Here is a 21,336-nt window from a genome sequence, read left to right on the forward strand (position 1 = left end):
AGACAGGTGTGTGCTTTTCCAGATCATGTCGAATCAACTGGATTTACCACAGGTGGACTCCAATTAAGTTGCAGAAAAATCTCAAGGATGATCAGGGGAAACAGGATGCACCTGAGCTCAGTTTTGAGCTTCATGGCAAAGGTTGTGAATACTTATGTACATGTACTTTCTCAATTTTTTTATTTTTAATAAATTTGCAAAAATCTCAAGTAAACTTTTTTCACATTGTCATTATGGGGTGTTGTGTGTAGAATTCTGAGGAAAAAATTAATTTAATCCATTTTGGAATAAGGCTGTAACATAACAAAATGTGGAAAAAGTGATGCGCTGTGAATACTTTCTGGATGCACTGTATATAGACTTACATACAGTATGTATAAATATATGTTATTAGCTAATCTGTAGATTAACTGATTTGCTCCGTTAACGTGCGGAATCAAGAGTTTTCCACATTTTACCTAGGTAATGTGCACATTAACGGCTTCCGTATGGTTAAAGTTCAAAAGTTTGTTTCTCTCATTTCCTTTCCCTACTCCTTCCCCCTCTCCCTCCACTTTTAGTTTGGTTTCGCCAGCGTCTTGTCGTCGCCGGTTGTTTTTATTTCTCATAATTTACGTTGGCTGCCAGTGCGTATCATAGCTAATTCTGTTTTCAAATTCGTTTCTGCCTGTTAGCGCGTAAATTTGTGTCGTGATTTCTTTTAAAGCAGATAAATTTAACTCCTATTATGCAAGCAAGCACCGAATTGGTAAGTAAAATAAAAATTCTTCGCAAACCTCTTTAGCGAAGATTCAAAATATAATAGTGTTTTAATGACAAAACAAAAGTATGATTCCATAATTGAAGATGTAAAGCGAATAAAAGTTTCCTAGAAGAAAGAATCATCTCGGTATTATTGAATAATTCAAAGGTATGATGTGTTGACTGTACAAGGCTGTGAAAAACTCATTGAGCCGTTTTCAGATGCGCAAGAAAGTGTGAAAAAGTTTGTCCATGCCAAAGAATTGTATGACATATTGTATTCCATTTATTTGTCAATTGGCCACAGTGGAAGAGACAGAATGATCAAGCAATTAAATACACTTTATAAAAACATAACCCAAGCCCAAATAAATATGCTTTTGGATTTATGCGAACCTTGTCAACAAAAACAAAAAAGTGCGAAAAAAGGGATTGTTGTAAAGCAGATTATTTTATCGCATTTCAATAGCAGATGCCAGGTGGATCTCATCGATTACCAATCTCAACCCGATGGAAAGTTTAAGTTTCTTCTCGTATACTAAGACCACTTAACAAAATTTGTTGTATTGAACCCGCTCACATCAAAACAGATGGATGAAGTAGCCTATATATATATATTTTTCTCCTTTTTGGCGCTGCAAGTATTTTGCATTCTGATAACGGACGCGAATTTTGTAATAAAATCTTAGAATGTGTAACACAGTTGTGGCCAGAAATCAAAATGGTTAATGGCAAACCTAGACACAGCCAAAGTCAAGGAAATGTAGAATGAGCAAATCAAGACATTGAAAACATGCTCACTACTTGGATAGCTGATAACCAAACTAACAAGTGGAGTGAGGGCGTATGATTTGTACAATTCATGAAGAATCATGGCTATCATTCTGCAATTAAAAGAAGTCCATATGAAGCCATGTTCGGTCGGTTCGGTTCCCGCAAAAGTGGGATTGTCTTCTTCTATTATACCACAAAGTGTATTACATTCGATAAATACTGAAGAAGACCTTGAAAAATTAGAAGATTCACAAGAGACTGTGATTATTGGATCACAGTCAAATCTTACTCAAGAGGACATTCCGTTATCCCCTGCTTCTACAGAATCACCTATAGAAATACAAGAATTTATCGATAGTATATTGATTGAGGATACAGTTATGAAGACTTTTCAGTTACCCTGCACCTCCAAGGAATCACCTCTGCATGTTGAAGAAGTCATCTCTGAGTTACCCTCAACTTCAGTAGGATCGCCATCACAGTTTCGTACAGAGCCTGTAAAGAGGACTATACAAGACATGGTCTGTATTGTTTGCTCAAAAGCAGCATCAGGTGCTCACAAGTGTAAATTGTGTGATATGTTTGTTCACGTAATTTGTGGTGAAATAGATCCTAAAGAGGAAGGGTATGGTAAGAATGTATTGTGCAACATCTGTAAAAAGAATATGGATCAGAAAATACAGCGTGATGAAGCCAAGAAAGGTTTAGAAAAGCAAGCAAAGAAAATGTTAGCAGTTTCTAATGCAAAGCACCCAAATGTCGATGAAAGTGTCGCTGTGAGAATTAAAGTTCCCGAAGCAGACAGAGTAAAAACTGATGCCCGCTCGATTTTAGCTGTGGTTCTTAGTAAAACAGAGGATAGCTTTCATAAACTTGGTACTAAAATGGGTATTTTAAAACAATTGTATGCAAAATCTGAATTCAGTATTTGCAAAGAGAGATTTTTAACGAAAGAAGACGACCCTGCTGTAGAAATATCTTTACGTCAAACAGCAATAAAGCAATCCCTTGGTACTGGGCAGGGTTTCAGAAAATGTGACTGCAAATCAAAATGTACCACAAATAGGTGTGCTTGTCACAAAAATCAGTTGCTATGTAATTCAAAGTTTCACCAATCTTTAGATTGCACTAATAAGTAAGCATAATTTTATCATATGTTTTGTAAATTAATTTCCTTAATTGTAATAATATTTTAAACCGTTTGATTCTTTGTAGTATAGTTTTTTAATTGATTGATGATTGATTCTATCAACTAATTTGTTGATTGTTTGATTGTATTAACTTGATTCTTTAGATATCGAAAAATAAATAAATAACATTATGTTAATTTAAGCATACAGAAACGTTGCTGTTGTTCCAGCAAAGATGTTATTTTCACTTTAACGAGTGCCTAGTTGGTAATGTGCAGATTATCTAGGTAAATTGCAGATTACCTAGGTAATTTCAGAAATGAAACAATTTTCGGCACTTAACTGATTTCTGCACTTTAGCAGTAACATATATATATATATAGTAAGAAAATCACAGTCAATTGTAAAGTGTTGGGGCAGATACAACTGGAAAAGTAAATGCAGGTTACAAATGCATTAAAAAAAGGAAACATCTTCACAGATGCAAGTCTAAGTAGTGACTGGCTCACAATGGCAGATCTTCCAGTAATAAGGATTTCTGCCAGAAAGTGGCGGGTCCAGGTGGAAATTATGTCAACAGTGGTAAAGCCATTAATCTGCAGAGGGAGGAGAAGAAAAGGTGTTAGTAATTAGCGCCATCTTGTGTTCCAGTGGGAGATTATCACCAACCGAGCCTGTGATGGTACATAAACACGCACACATACAGTATATGTACACACACACACACACATATATATATATATATATATATATATATATATATATATATATATATATATATATATATATATATATATATATATATATATATATTGTTGTGTGTGTGCATAAAGACAGATGAAGACATATATTCCACTTGTATTTCTTAGCTTTATCGCCCAATATATTTTTGCAGTTTATTTTTTACTTCCCAATCACGCCCTTCCAGGTCTCACTGTCATTGCCCACGTGGGCATTGAAGTCTCCCAGCAAAACGAGGGAATCCCCAGAAGGTATGCCCTCTAGCACCCCCTCCAGAGACTCCAAAAAGGGTGGATACTCCAAACTGCTGTTCGGCGCATACGCACAAACAACAGTCAGGACCCTTCCCCACCCGGCGGAGGGAAGCCACCCTCTCGTCCACCGGGGTAAACCCCAACGCACAGGCTCCAAGTCGGGGGGCAATAAGTATGCCCACACCTGCTTTCCAAATCCGAGACCATGGTCCTCAGCCGGAAAAGGGTGGAGTGCCCTCTCAGGGTTGGGGGGGAGTTCCTGCCCCAAGTGGAGGAGTTTAAGTATCTCGGGGTCTTGTTCACGAGTGAGGGAAGAATGGATCGTGAGATTGACAGGCGGATCGGTGCGGCATCCGCAGTGATGCGGGCTCTGCATCGGTCTGCCGTGGTGAAAAAAGAGCTGAGCCGTAAGGCAAAGCTCTCAATTTACCAGTCGATCTACGTTCCTACCCTCACCTATGGTCATGAGCTATGGGTAGAGACCGAAAGAACGGCTGAAATTAGTTTCCTTTGCAGGGTGTCTGGGCTTTCCCTTAAGGATAGGGTGAGGAGCTCAGTCATCCGGGAGGGGCTCACAGTAGAGCCGCTGCTCCTCCGCATCGAGAGGAGTCAGATGAGGTGGCTCGGGCATCTGATCAGGATGTCTCCTGGACGCCTCCCCGGTGAGGTGTTCCGGGCACGTCCAACCGGGAGGAGGCCCCGGGGAAGACCCAGGACACACTGGAGGGACTATGTCTCCGGCTGGCCTGGGAACGCCTTGGGATTCTCCGGAAGAGCTGGAAGAAGTGGCCGGGGAGAGGGAAGTCTGGGCTTCTCTACTTAAGCTGCTACCCCCGTGACCCGACCTTGGATAAACGGAAGAGGATGGATGGATGGATTTTTTTACTTATGCACCATAGGACGCCACTACACTTAATTAGACCAATGAGAGAGACAAGGTCATTTTTATTTCACTACACATTAACTTTCTTTGAACATTTTCATATTTATGAATGTAGCTAACAAGACCTCATATATCTATTATGTCAAGGAGCCATCCTTTTGTGTTAAAGGATTAGGACTACAAGGGACACGTGGGCTTTCATTAACTTGTAACTGCCACTGTTTCAAAAGTATCTTCTAAAACAAAACCATGCATACAGCTTTCAAGTCAGGCTGACTCAGATTAGATAGAAATTGCTAAATCCTCAAAAGTGGTTGTTTATGTTAAAGCATGGCTAGTCTTGCATTTTACTTATCAATTCAGTAAAAATGTCAGCTCTTAAATGCTCAGATGTGAATCTCAGGCTTTGAAGCTATCCAGTGAAAAGATGGAGGTAGATAACCATTTGTTTGTTTCCTATGCTATTTAAAGCAGTGCAAGCAATTAGACATCATTCAGAGGAAATAAAAAATAATGCCTTAATGCCATTAAAGGTGACTGTATATTCATAAAACTCTTTAAATTGCAATATGGTTATTTTTCCACACAGGTTGCTGGTTATCTTGAAATTCCAAATATAGCTTTGAAAACTGCAGGTGGCAGAGCATTCTATCATAGAAGTGCTAAACTCTGGACCAATCTACGAATAAACACCCATTTGGTTCCATCTGTCTCAGATTTTACAAAACCTGAAAAGGCATTTACTGTATTCTCGACTTAAAATGGCACAATTTATGTTTCAAAGTGAAAAGAATCTTAATAAAGCTTTGACTTTAAACTTTATTATACAATAACAACACATTGTGCATCTAGTCATGGGTCTAAAAGTTTTATTTCTCTCACCATCAAACAAAATAAATGTACAATGTATATACTTTCTATTGTTTATAGCAGCTGTTTCAGATTTAGGATTAGTCATTAAGCTAAAATATATTTTAGTCAAGCGCATTGTAGTCATAATTTTATTCACTTTTTTATTATTCTATATTGATTTTTCCATGAATTTATTTGTTTTTAGTTAGAGATTATATCATTAATACCAGCTAGCAGAGAGTGTATAAGGAGTCTAGTGACCAGAAAGGCACATGTTAATTTACTAGGGGATGGAGCTATCATAATACCCTTCAGTAAGACTTAATTTTAATTAAATGCCAACTTCAATATTGTATTCATGCATCACAACTGCTTAATGATAGGTGCTTCTTACCTACAGGCCTACCATCATGGTTCTGAATCCTCTGCTTTGACATTGTACACATTCCTTGAGATACCTCTAAAGAAATGCTGGTTTATACTGACTGACTGATATGGGCCTTTTCCAGGGCTGGATGTTATCTTACACTTGGGATCTGTTCAAGAAAGCTGGATTAGTTTGAAATTCAGTTGATATAACTCGGGATGCACAGAAATCGGACAAATTTTATTCCAGAACTGATGAAGCCAGAATTACATGATCAGTGAGGCCAAAGATGGCGGATAAATCGCTAATCCTGCTCAGGATATGCCTATTCCAGAAAAAAAAAGATTTGACTAAATCCAGCACAATTACTGGGGCAACCAATGCCCTGAAATTAATATCCAAAGAAGTTTAATGTAAAGGATTAACGCTTTGTAGCCTCAAAAAATAAGGGACAGGGCACAAAATCATAAGATCAGTGGGTGTAAATGTCCTGTCAGAAAGGCTGATCCCACCTGCACTATTTAAGAAGCAAAAAACTAATGAAATGTTGAAAATGTCGTGCGCCATCCTGAACAAACAATACAACTCCTTTGCCAAATACTGCTCAGAAAAATATAAACAGGCTGTGATCAGACATCCTTGAAAACCCAGGCAACAATCTGCATGAACATTACCCTTTTACATCCTAGCGTTTATTTATTTATTTATTTTTTTGCTAGCGCCATAAGTATGCCTAACCTTGAAGAGATGTCTGCACAAACATACACACAGACACACACATGAACTGATATAAACAACCACTATCAAAGAGGAGTTCCACAGAATCACAGGCAGAGCAATCAAATTTAAACAGCTAGCAAGAACAACTGATAATAGACTTGCTGGTGGAACAAGCTGCTCACCTTCATCCCTTTTGTGGAGCCCCTCACCTTTCAACAAAAAAAATTCAATAAAATATTAAGTTCAGGGTGCTGTAATGGAGTAAGGCAACAATATTATGTGTGGATTGTATTATTGTCAATTTGGCTGATGGCTTTTACTTTTGTCTGTAGCACCTCTTTAGTTTCCATATTTCCTCTTTGCTTTTACTTATTAGGCAGCTTGCTCAAAGAGCAGGTGCTGTTCCAAGTCTTGTTGCAGATTTATACATTAAAATAATTAACCTTTGCTTTCTTTTGGTATGTAATTACGAAACAATACAGGGTTCAGTGAAGACACAGAGAGAGTTGAAGTTTACTCTCACTCCTCAGATATGTAATACAGGTATCTATCTGTTTCTTAAATTTGTCCTCAGATATGCTCTCTCGAATTTTTGCTACATTGTCCTCTGTGATATGGATGTGGGGGTTTAGGCTGGGATTGTTTGCCGAACTCTCTTCTTGTACAACCTGTTGGTTATTTTCCGCTACTTGATTAAGAGACCTTGGTTTAGGTTTTTTTTTTTTGTGTGTGTGTGTGTGTCTTGTTTCCGTTACTTTTTTATTAGGGGGTTTAGGAGTGGGATTCTGGAGCTATTGTCTATATTATACGTGGTCACTGGCAGGACCACAGTACAAACACGTTCAGTACTCTTTACTGTTTTTTGTTGTTATCTTTTCCTTTTCTCTGATTGCTAATCTAACTGTCTTTTCTTGGAATGTAAGGTTACCTTCTTCTACTTGCAAACATTCAAGTGTGTCTGATTCATGTTCCTGCAATAATTTAGATATAGCCTGTTTGCACAAATCTAATCTCTTGGCCAAAGTTCATAGGGCTGCCTCTAAGCACTATTGTGTGGTGGCATCCTCCTCTATGGAAGAATACTGAACCTGTCACTTTCTCAGTCTGGAAGTCCTCTTATACAAATCTTGCTTTAATAGAATTGTCACCTGAGCGGATTAATGGTGTACATGTGTAGACTATTAGTAAATGGGAAATTGCTATCTCCCTGAACAAGTCAGAGTTGACAGCATACCCCTGATTTCAACCTGACACTATTCTTCTAGAATCCTTTGCTCAGCCAGATGTGTGCTCAAGCCTATCATCATCAGACTGACTTGAGACTGATGTCTACTAAAATGCTGTGTCATGTAAAGAATAACGTGGTGTTTGGACTGCAGCAGATAGTTACATGTTACATCTAGCGTGTAAAGATTTATAGGCAGGCTTATTGACTGTTCAGTCACAGAACTTGTGTATTACTGATGCCTGAATATGGCATTTCAACCTAATATCTTTGAGTATTATATTATGCATACTTTATTAAATTGATAAGTGGTCCACAAAATGATGAACAAGATGAGATTTAGTGTGTGAACATTTGCAGCTTTTTCAATATAAAGCACTGAATACATCCATCCATCCAGTGTCTAACCCGCTGAATCCGAATACAGGGTCACGGGGGTCTGCTGGAGCCAATCCCAGCCAACACAGGGCACAAGGCAGGAACCAATCCAGGGCAGGGTGCCAACCCACCGCAGGACACACACAAACACACCCACACACCAAGCACACACTAGGGCCTATTTAGAATCGCCAATCCACCTAACCTGCATGTCTTTGGATTGTGGGAGGAAACACTGAATACATTTCTATAAAATAAATAAGACGTTGAGACGTTAAAGACATTTTAATTAATGTTATAATTATATTCCTTACCTGCGGTGGGCTGGCGCCCTGCCCGGGGTTTGTTTCCTGCCTTGTGCCCTGTGTTGGATGAGATTGGCTCCAGCAGACCCCTGTGACCCTGTAGTTAGGATATATCGGGTTGGATAATGGATGGATGGATGGATATATTCCTTACTGTGCACAGCCATTTTGTTCACATTCTAATTAAACAAGCTTTATTTTGTATGCACTATCTTCAGCATATTCCATGACATGGCTTTTTACAAGGCAAACAAGCATCTATTATTGTTGTATCTTTATGTAATTCTAATTCCATATGTCGAATGCAGTGCTTTATATTTTATTTTCATCAGACCTTTCTTTGATAGATGCATTTAGACTATTTATTTTATGGATTTTTAACTTTTACTTAAAAGCTGGTTGGTCAGCTAAAAAAAAATCTTTTAAAAGGTTGCTAAGTGGCATGGCCTGCTGCACCCATCTAATGTATTATTCCTACTTTTTCTCAGGTCTATCTTCTTCTAGGTTATTGGGTCTGTGTTTATGCAACCTGATTAAACTGATCTCTATGTCAGGCTCAACAAAATCTATTAAAAAAAACATGGTGTATGTCACAGTGTGCCTGCTACAGGCATTACTATAGGTTACACAAATCATGGAATAAAGTACACTGCAGTGGATTAAAAAAGTTTTCCTTTTCTTTTTTTAAAGAACTGAGCTAAACAGGTTTGTCATATACCAGCTAAATTCTTTGCCTGATCCTCTTTAAGTAATCAGTCATCCATTGATGACATTGCAAGGCTGAAAATGAATAAAAATATATAGAGCAGGACAAACTTGACCATTAATTCTTAGCTTTGGCACAGTGAGAGCTGTGCGGTGCCACAACACATTTCTTTTTTTTAAATTACATCACACCTTGATTAATTTATCCAGGGTACATCATGTTAATGTTGAAATGACATGTACATGTTGAATTTATACAATTTTGAGAAAAGTATGAGTACTCATTTATGACACATGAGTTTGGAGAATAGTCAATTATAGTATATTGTGATCTGTAGGGAGTATATCTCACCCCAAACCCCAGACACAACTACACCGGCCATCAGTGTAAGTCCACTAAAGACTCTTTTATTCAGCACGCTACCTTTTTTATAGCCAACAGTACATAATTTGAGTCCAAAACAGGCAGCACACTAGCAATAACCCACACCTCCCACCATCCTTATATTTTTCATCCATTTCCTCCAGGTAAGGCAGAGGAGCTCCTTTTCAAGCCAGACCTGGGAGTACTGGTGCAATAATATTGCCTCAAAAAAGCACTTCAAAGGTTAGGTAGAAACTGTATATAATGGAGGAGCCAAAGGACTTTAAATGGGCTGCCTATTGAGACTACATGTCCCGTGCGGTCCTGTGGGTGTCAAGATGCTTCAATGCAGTGTACTGGGTGAACATTTTTACATTTACTTTTGTTTGCTTAACAGATGTTTTTATCCAAAGCAACTGACATATAGTATGGCCTCCAGAAGGCTTTCTCCACTTTGCCTCCTATACCTCATCGTCCTGACTGGGAAAAGTACCATCCATCCTGTTTGTGATACCACAGCATCCCTGATTTCTTTAACAATTTGAAAATCAGAAAGGGTTTTTGGTCAAAGCTAAAAACAAATTATAAAAACTAGATTAGCTTTAATAAATGTGTTGAGTTGCACATGTGCCCAACAGGAGGACTATTTTTGACTACAATTTAATTATATATATAAAAAACCTTCATTCCCAGGCAAGGAACAGATGTATTGGAGAAAAATACCAGCGATTAAAAAATGACCAGGAGATAAAAGAAATAAAAATGAACTAGGAGAATTGTTAAAGGTGCAAGCAAGAAAAGCCAAAGCAAGCCTATCAAAGGCAACCGTCAAAGCAAATACAGCCATGCGCCAGCTTATGACTCCATTTGAAACTGACCATTTAGCCATATGTGAAATTAGTTACATGTTGGACAGAGAGTGTGCAGGTCATTGCAACTGAGGCTCTGTGCATCTGGTGTAGGCCACTGGAATGCATATTTTTACTGCCAGTACAGAGTATCACAAACCGAATTTCAATTGTCGGAGGCCTTTTTATCAGTTTGCCACGCAGTACTATTGAGCTGCTGATCCACTGTTATCATACTCCTCATTCTTCCTCACGCATAGCAGTTTTGAAGTGTAACAAAGCTGTGTTCCCAAAACTCCATGGGGAAACTTCTTGTCATCCATGTGTCGGTGCTTAACGGCAATCAATTGATATTTCATGCTTGTTGTTCATGCATTGGTGCTTTGCCATGTTCATTACATCACAGGGAAAACTCATTGTTCATTTGTTGGTACTTCGTGGTAATTGATCGATATTTCATGGGGAAAACTTGTGTAGTGTAGTGGAATTGAAGAAATTGATTGTAAAAGGAAAGTCCTAGTAAAAATGAAATCAGAGGGAACATTGGCCTTAAATATAAATGCGTGACTGTATACTAAAGAGTCAAAAAACATTGCAAGAATGACCATTCAGTCTAATTTATTATTCATAGCCATCGCTATTGATTGAATACATTCAAAAAACACAAGGCATTAATGAAGATGAAACTAATGTGTCTGTTTAAACATTGACAGATGCTAACATATCTATATTTGTTTTTCTGTCTTGTTTTTTATAATGAATTTTTTTGTTTCGATTTTTTACTAAATTAACAAATCCTAAATTTCCAGGGTTGGTTTAGTCAAGCTTTCAAACTTTTTTTTGATTTAAAAATGTGGATTACATGAAAAAAGTCTTAGATAGTATAAACATAAACATAACATGTATGTATATATATCCATCAGCCCCAACATTAAAACCACTGACAGCTGAAGTAAATAACATTGATTATCTCATTACAGTGGCACCTCCCAAGAGGTGGGATATATTAGGCAGTCTTTGAAGGTGATGTGCTTGAAGCAGGAAAAATGGGCAAGCATAAAGATCATAGCGACTTTGAAATGGCCAAATTGTGATGGCTAGATGACTGAGTCAGAACATCTCGAAATTGTCAAGTCTTGAGGAATGTTCCTAGTCTGCAGTTGCTAGTGCCTTCCAAAAGTTGTTTAGGGAAAGACAACCTGTAAACCAGTGACAGGGTTATGGGCACATGGGGAGTGAAGCCTATCCCATCTGGTCCTATCCCACAGAAGTGCTACTGTAGCACAGAAAAATGTAATGCTGGCCATTAGAGAAAAGTGTCAGAACACACAATGCATTACAACTTGCTACTTATGGAGCTGCGTAACTGCAGATTGGTCAAATGCTGACCCCATCCCCCTCCTGAAAGCACCAAAAATGGGCACGCAAACATCAAAACTGGAACATGGAGCAACTAAGGTAGATGGCCTGGTCTGAGAAATCCCATTTTCTTTTTGATCATGTGAAAAGCTAGGTGTGCTGTTTACATGGGAAGGAGATGGCCCCAGAATGCACTATGGTAAGAAGACAAGCCAGCAGAGGCAGTGTGATGCTTTGTGCAAGGTTGTGTTGTGAAACTTTAGGTCCTGGCATTCGTGTAAATTTTACCTACCTAAAGATTTCTGCAGACCACTTACATCTTTCATGGGAATGGTATTCCCTAATGGCAATGGCCTGTTGTAGCAGAATAATGTGTCATGCCACACTGCAAAGATTGTTCTAAAATTGTTTGAGGAAAATGACAAAGAGTTCAAGGTGTTGACTTGGCCACCAAATTCCCCACATCTCAATCCAATCAAATATCTATGGGATGTGCTGGAAAAACAAGTTTGGTCCATGGTGAGACTACATTGCAACTTACAGGACTTAAAGAATCTGCTGCTAACATCTTGGTGCCACGTCACCTTCAGACGTCTTCTGGAGTTTATGCCACTACTCTATGGATCAGAGCTGTTTTGGCAGCATGAGAGGGACCTATGCACAGATAGTTTTAATTTTGTGGCATTTTATTATAAGAATGGATTTCAGCCAAAAAAAGTGTAAATTATATAAGGTTTGTTTCTTTGCACTGTATTCCAGTAATCCTTTAAAAGAAAAAAAATTATTTAAAAGAAAAATGAAATTAATAAAATGAAATAAAATTGTTTGTAGCTTATATAGATATATGAAAATAGGTCACCAATTCAGTATCTTGTGATAACAGGAATTTCAAGTGAAAGCTAAAAAAAGCAAAACAAAGCCTAATTTAAGCCAAATTGCAGTTTTCACTGCATGGAATATAGTCATTTTGCTTGTCCTTGTTTGTGAAATGCTGTTAATCGTCACAGACTCTGAGCAGTATGTCTGAGCCAGTAATGGAAATTTCATTCAGAGTGCAGTGACTTATGAACTACCTTTCATTTGAGGATTTTAACACTGTTTTCCTTTTTAACACAGCTTTGGTCTAAAGGAGAAATTCACAACATAATATTTAAGTACTAAACAAAAATAAAAATTCACTACCTTGAAATGCAGGAGACATGTTCTAAATCAGGCGGTGTGAATTCATGCATTTTCTAGTTCAGTGGCCCTCAAAACAAGTGGCATGTCAGTTAGTAGTGGACATATAAAATATATAGCGGGGAATAAAGTAAAAGCAAAGGGACTCATCCAATTTTTCAGCACTGTCATTGATATGGCCAGGTAAGAAAAAGGATAATATTTTCAGTATCATACAGCCAGATACAAGTGTTTTTACTATGCTTAGCCATCTAAGTGTCAGCAGTCCAAGCTTGTAAGTGTTCTATAAAGAACATGCAGGTGCCTTTCAAGTTATAGAAAATTATATACTTAAAAACCTACTCCTCAGATGTACCATATGGGATACTTTTATAATATGGAGTTTGAAATCACTTGCTAGTACCAATGTCAAGCTGTTTTTGTGGGAAAAGACAATATTGGACATAATAGATTTTTTAACATGAATTATGAAGAAAAAAGGGAAGCTATGTTAAGAATGTGTTAGTTTAAATTTCTTTTCTTTTGCAAAGGTATTTTTTTTAATATTATTGAAACTTTACACTAAGCGCTATTTCTGATTTATTAAGAAAAAGAGTGAAACTTCAAGAAACAAGAAAGAAAACAAAAGTAATCAAAAAAGATTTTGCCAACAAGAATCAAGCCAAAGATTAACAAAACAAATCCCAAAATCACAAAATTAGTACCTTAAACAGAGTCTGAATATCCAGAAGCTGAAAAATGTATCTGATAAGATAAGGAAAAGCAAGCAGAACAAAAAAAAACCACGAAGAATAACAATGTCGAAGCAGCTTTCGAGGGGCTTCTGGCCTTTAAATACTGCAGGGAGCAGTAACAGGGGTCCTTAGTCATCAAGCTTTAAAACATAAAGGATAAGGCACATAAAATTAAAACATGAAAATAATTAACTATATTAAACAACAATATTTACAAAAGATTTAACCATAACGAAAATGCTAAATTAAATGAAGACACACTTGAGATAAGAATGAAACATGTCTACATCATAAAATTAATCATTGTGATTTTTTTTGTTTTTTAAGTAAATGTATGTATGCCCTCTGCCCTGTCCCTTTTTTTGTGGCGCATCATGGGTGGGGCCACTTATTGATGCAGCTGGAGGAGAGCTGCAGTATTTAAAGAGAAGCAATCATTAATATTGCTGCTTCAGAACTGAGGTTATTTTGTGTCTTGTGGTTTGTACCCCTCATTTTTGATATTGATTATCCTGTTTTTGACCCCTGTTTACAAAATGTTAGGAGTTTGTTCCTTTTTCTTAGTTTTATAGGTGATTCTATATCAAGTTCAGGTATTTCTATGCTTGTTTTGTAGTTTTTGGGTCACTCAATATAATCTTCAGGATTGACTTTAAAATACTGCTTATGGTTTATAAAGCCTTAAATAATCTCGTTCCATCTTATATATCGGAATGCCTGACACGTTATATTCCAAATCGTAACCTTAGATCTTCAAATGAGTGTCTCCTTATAATTCCAAAAGCTAAACTTAAAAGAAGTGGTGAGGCGGCCTTCTGCTGTTATGCACCCAAAATCTGGAATAGCCTGCCAATAGGAATTCGCAAGGCAAATACAGTGGAGCACTTTTAAAAACTGCTGAAAACACATTACTTTAACATGGCCTTTTTATAACTTCACTTTAACTTAATACCAATACTCTGTATGTTTAATTCTTCATAATAACTATTCATGGTGGCTCTAAAATCCGTACTGACCCCTACTCTCTCTTCTGTTTCTTTTTCCGGTTTCTTTGTGGTGGTGGCCTGCGCCACCACCACCTACTTAAAGCATCATGATGCACCAACATTGATGGACTGAAAGCTAGAAGTCTATGTGACCATCATCATCAGGTCCTTCCATGAAAACGCTAAATACAAAGAGGACTGTTTGATTTATGTTAGGTAGAATGCCCAGAGGGGACTGGGCGGTCTCTTGGTCTGGAACCCCTACAGATTTTATTTTTTTCTCCAGCCTTTGGAGTTTTTTTGTTTTTCTGTCCACCCTGGCCATCGGACCTTACTCTTATTCTATGTTAATTAATGTTGACTTATGTTTATCTTTTATTGTGTCTTCTATTTCTCTATTCATTTTGTAAAGCACTTTGAGCTACATTTTTTTGTATGAATATGTGCTATATAAATAAATGTTGATTGATTGATTGATTGAATCTTAGTGTCCAGATTTCTCTATTTATTTTTGTCATAAATATGAAATTTGTTTTGGACCATTTTGTCTATTATTTTGTAAACTTTCTGATCTGAGCAGTGGATTCAAACCCCAAATCTCTTATTGCTTTACTAACTTTTCTATCTTTGATTCCTGGTAATATTGACCTTAGCTCATGTTTTTTGACCACAAATGTTTGTCTCACATGTTGGCTTTGATGCTCATCATTATTGATCTCCTAGTTTTGACTATTTTTCCAGCTTCATTCTTCTCCTGGCTCACTTTTAAACCTTGCATATTCATAGCCGCAACATTAATGTACTATTATGGTCTGTATTGGCTTTGTTTGCGTGTTTGTTGTTCCTTATTTTAATGCTCAGGTCTGCCTTTTCAATATAGTTTGTTTTTCCTTATTTTTTGTTCATGCTTGTTTTTTTGTAAAACCCTTTTTAGAATTATTTATATAATTCTTAATATTTAATTTTAATTTTCATTAGTTGGAGGTTTTTACTTCTCCCCCCTGTCTCTCTTTAAGTTTGGGCCTGTGCAAGCCAAAAGACTGCCTCTTGAGTTTGGGTCTAGACTCCCTGAGTTGGTGAGTGCTACTGTTGCAGTGCAGGTCTGGTAGTTTTTTTTAAGCCTGCATTCATTTTGAGAATTTTGAACAGGCACGATATTGCATGTAATATTACAACATTGTAAGAAAAATAAACCAAAATTAATTTCATAACAAAACTTACTGTATAATGTATGCCAAAGTATACTTTATTTACTGATAATTCACAACTTCAAGAAAATAAAGTTCTAATGGTTTCTTAGTTAATGTCAAAAAATACACTGTTCTTCCATGACAATGTCAGTCAGTCAGTCATTTTCCAACCCACTATATCCTAACACAGGGTCATGGGGGTCTGCTGGAGCCAATCCCAGCCAACACATGGCACGAACAAACCCCAGGCAGGGTGCACACACACTAGAGACAATTTAGATTGCCAATGCACCTAACCTGCATGTCTTTGGGAGGAAACCAGAGCACTCGGAGGATACCCACACAGACACAAGGAGATCATGCAAACTCCACACAGGGAGGACCTGCAAAGCAAAACTAGGTCTCCTTACTGTGAGGCAGAAGCACTACCACTGTGCCACCACTCCATGACAATGTATTGAAATAAATATATTGAGAAATGAATGAAATTAACTCATTTATTTCTTATCTTGCAAACCTAATCAAATCATCCAGGATTTTTTAAATAATTTTTACCCACTGCTTCTAGGATAGCCTTTTACTCTCTGAAATTCTTTAATGAAAAGAGTAGGTTCAGAAATATTTATGGATGAGAATTTCTTTCCAGCCTGTAATCTGCTGTACTACACTGCCCTTATATAATTGACACACAGTCCTATTCAATTTAATTAATTTTTCTGTGGTGCGTTTTTATTGCCCAGCTCACAATATACACATCTACAAATACAGTTAAAACATATATTGAAAAAATACAAAACGTTGTAATATTTACATAAAGCTATCCACACACACATATACATATGTATGTAAGTGTAATTTATGTATTTGTAGGATCTTTGGGCTCATTAAAAACAGTAAGAGTCACACTGTGTGCTGCACTTACATCAAGACAGAGACAAGTCAGATGAAAACTGGGGTATATTTTAAAAAACTGCTATAACACACTTTTAATTTGGTTATTTATTACCAATATGTCAGTTCTACTCGTAAAAGATTACAAATGCAAATTCCTCATTAATGTGCAATCACTATAAATCTCTATAGTACTTTTCTCTGCTTTCTTTTCCAGTTTACTGTGGTGGCTTTTTCCTCTTCCAACGCCTGATTAAGTACCGTGCAGACTCCTGTGATATTGGAATGAGTCGACAAGACCCGCTGCATTTAATTTTCTAGGATGAACCTTAAAAAACAACATTAGTTAAAATGTCCAGTGGGTGCTGGATGGTCTTTTGGCTTTAAAAGCCATTTTTTATTTCTCCTGAAACTCATCTGTGGAGTTAATTTTTCTATCCTGTCTGGCTATCTGACTGTAGTATCAGACCTATTGTGAGAGACTTGCAAAATGAATCTTAAAACAAGGACTCTGTTTTAACTATGACTAATATATTTGTGTTATGTAGGTGCGTATTGATTTATTCTTATGTACTAATTTTGGTATGCCATTTATTCATCCTATTTTTATCTGTTTTTAATTTTTCTTTTCTTAACACTTTATTCTTTGGCACTTTGAGCTACATTCTTTACATGAAAACCTGATATTGAAATAAATGTTGTTGATGTTGGAGACAGGGACAGATTTAATTACAATACATTTCTTTTATTTTCAACACTACTATACAGAGTTGCAAAGTTGCAAGATGCAACTGGTCAGGAAATTGGACACGGTATTGATTTTAATTCAGAGTGACAGTCTAATCAAAATGGATACTAAGTTTACTAACCTAATAGTCAGGCAAACTGTGTGTCATTTGGATGTTGATGTTTTTAGAGAATAAATATTAATAGATAATGTCTGGAGTATATTTCACTTGTACCATCATTTTTCCACCTTTCTGTAAAAAAACACACGTTCCAGTTTCTTTGATTTCCCAGATCAGTACACAAAGGATTACATATGTGGCTATACACTTTACCCTAAAGGCAGCCACAATATACGTTTCAAGCACAGCTTGGCAAAAGTGATTGTTTAAATGAAGGACCTTTGCAAGGAGTCCCAGTTGTACTAAACATACCTCATAACGGAGCAACAAATTTCTCAGGAGTAGCAATTTCTCCAGCCTTTGTGACTAAAATGAAGAATGACTTGCCAATATTTCATGGTGGAATCATGAAAAATGTTAACAGAGATAATGCTTTTATAACTAATTGCTGCTAAACTAGAGAAAATTGGAGGGAAAAGTCATAAGGGATTAAGCAATCATTCTCTACATTTAGACAGATTCATAATTACCAACCAAAATGACTATATGCTTTAGAATAAAAACTGCAGAAGGAATTTACATTGAGTAATTATCATGGAGTGGTTGCTTGTCTTTTGGGTGTGATATTGATTTTTTAAAATCTGGCTTCCAGTATTTTTCTTAGGTTTAATTAGTATATGTAACTGATTAGCCATTTTGTGCATCCCTGAACTATCAGTAAACAAAGACTCACATTTTCATCATCTTTTATATACTGTATCTGTTTTCCTCTGTCTTTCAGACAATCAAATTATTGTAGAATATTTATACTGTCCTGGACTGATTTTGTTCCATGATTGTTTCTTTTCATATTTCTTAAATAATAAATGATTTGGTTGCTTGGCAGCACAAGTTGTTAAATGTTACTACCTCATAGCCTAACAAATATGGGTTCATTTAAGTGCCCAGTTAATGTTAGAATGTAGTTTACAGGAGATTCCTACCCAATGCCCATTGCTGCTTAGACAGGATAATAACCTTCATTGTATATTAAAAACGGTTAATGGGAATACAATTAAATGTTGCGACTAATTATTTATGGGATTTTTTTCAACAGCTCCTTTTTAAGGTTTCAGTGACAGTGCTCTTTAATCCTATAATGCAATAGGTGGTTCAGAAAATGAATGATGGATGCTTGATATCTAAAATGTGTATCTTTAACTTAAAAATACTGCAAAATTAAAAGAGTTTCACAGGATGTTGAAAAACTGCTTCATCTATTTCTTTTAAGCAGAATTGACTGTTGTGCTCTTTTCCATTCTTGTATTTCAACATGGTCACTTACTGACACTCTAGTTAATTCAGAATAGAATGGTAAGGATCATAATTTAATGAGTATGACCATACAACTCAAATTCTTAAATTCACTGAATTTGATTTAAGTTTAGAAGAGATTTTAAAATCCTCCTCTAGACACAGTACAAAGTGGTAAATAGTTTAGCTCCCTTAATTTACAGAACCTGTTACTGCCTAAAGACTAAGACTTGCATTTTCATTTCTAGATGGGAACCTCTCTAAAACTCAAAGATTAAATAAACTAACAACCAAGGCAGGACTTTTAACCATAGGGCATCCACATTCTGGAATAATCTGTTAATATTAAAAAATCTGTTTCAGCAATTAAATCAAGGGTGAAGACTCATTATTTTAGCATAAACTAACCTGAAAATCAAATGCCTCACAGGTCTCAGTTGGCTTCTTCCTTAAATGCATACCAAATAGCAGTGTCACCTGTAACAGTGAAAAGACAACTCCTAGATCAAAGAAAACCCCATACTGTATATTAAACTGTCATATAAAAAGAAAAGATTAAAATGGGCAAACGAACACAGACATTGGATGGAAGATGAGAGGAAAAGTATATAATGGTGGCATCCTGGAACCATCTTTTCTATAATGCAGATGGCACTTGGCGTGTATTTAAGGAAGAGGCCAAATGAAAACCAGTACAGCATTTGTTTCTCAAACTACAGATTCTAATGTACGTATTCTCTTATGCAGTTGTGCATCTGGGCCTTCCAATCTCTATCTATGCTGGTTAGATCTTGTTTGCCTCTTCACTCAAGATGGTAATAGACACCTTTGTATGAAATCTTCTGTTTCTTGGCTGTCTATCACATGGGCTGTCTGTCACAGGGTGGAATGGTGGCTCTGAGGCTAAGTATCTGCACTGGTATCCCAAAGGTTGCCAGTTCGAATCCCCATCACTGCCAAAAGAGATCCTACTCTGCTGCGCCCTTGAGCAAGGCCTTTAACCTGTAATTGCTCCATGGGCACTGTACAATGGCTGACCCTGTGCTCTGACCCCAAAGGGTACGTGAAAACTAAAAAATGCCTAATACAAGAAATTGTATAAGGTAAAATAAAGAACAAAAAAAAACCCTTCAATTAAAAAAAAGACAGAAAACAGTACACTGACATTTTGAGAAGGATGTTTTATTTTAGTGATTTTTTAATCCAGAACTGATTTTAGGATTGCCAGTACCTTGCAACTCAAGTGAGCAGAATAACAGTTTTCAGTTGTTCAAATACAATTCCTTCTATAACTAATTATCATTTTAAAATAACTAATTAAGGACAAGCTAAGGGAGTAGATCATTATGATATTTAAAGAATGGCTTCTGAAAGTTGGGCTTTGTAGTGATATGTGAATAATTAAACAACAGTCAGTCATTTCAAGTAGCTATTAACAACACCAGTAATACCTTGGCTGTATTATGTTTTGATCTAGTGTTTAGATCTGATAGTGCATGTGCCCAAAAAAAAAGACTGACTACATTCTTGTACCACTGCTCACATACTGAAGTGTCAGCATGGCACTGCCAGATCTAAACACTAGTGTGGAGAGTCGCATGAGTATTGAGAGTAAGAGTGTAGAGCTGCAGGTGGAAGCTGCTGTCACACTTTCGTAATTGATCTTTTCCTGAAAAAGGAATGACATTGCACATGTTAGCATGCCTGCGTCAATCAAACACAGGAAGCTCTGCAGTCTACTTGTGACTTTACACTGTAGGAAGATAAGTAAATAAATCAAGGTAAATAGGTAAATAATATTTGATCTGGCTTTTATTTAAGTAACATATTGTAGCGACCCGGCAGTCAGCGCTGCCGGAGTGATGCATTGTGGGAAGGTTGTACGTTCACTGATTTTTCTAATGTTTTTCCTGTTGTATTTATTAATTTCTTAACTTGTAAATAATGTTGTGTTTATGTTCAATTAGTTGGGTGGGTTTGGGTCATCGCCGTCCAGGGTTATTTATTTTGTAAAAAGTACCGGGTATGTGAAATGTGTCTTCGTGCATGACCTTGACAATGGCAGTGCAATAATGTCGAGCTTTGTTTACTGGCTATCTGTGAATAAAGAGATACAACAGGACAGAGCTGTATTCATTGCTAAGATTTCATCTAAGCAATTAATGCCGAGACACTCGGAGTCGTGAGGTGTATGGGACACGAGTGCTCGTTACTTAAGGAGCTGGGTACAGCTGGGTGCTGCCGAGACACTTGTAGTCATGCGGTGTATGGGACACGAGTGCTCGTTACTTAAAGAGCTGGGTACAGCTGCATGCACAACGCTGGCAATCCGCTAGCCGACAGCTTGGGAGAGGTGCACGGCAGAGATTGGCTTTAAAAAACTTCAAGACTCGACCACGGGTCGCTACAATATAAATGTTTTTATATAAAGACCATCACAAAACATAATCACAAACAGAACTTTGCACGATACCTTGGCGAGCTCGGCATGCACTGCTGTTTCGTTTAAGGACATGCATGTGGCAAATTGACTGGCAGGATGACGCCTGACCTTTTTCTGCATCCAAAC

This window comes from Polypterus senegalus, chromosome 5 (assembly GCF_016835505.1).
Source record: "Polypterus senegalus isolate Bchr_013 chromosome 5, ASM1683550v1, whole genome shotgun sequence".
Classification (NCBI taxonomy): Eukaryota; Metazoa; Chordata; class Cladistia; order Polypteriformes; family Polypteridae; genus Polypterus; species Polypterus senegalus.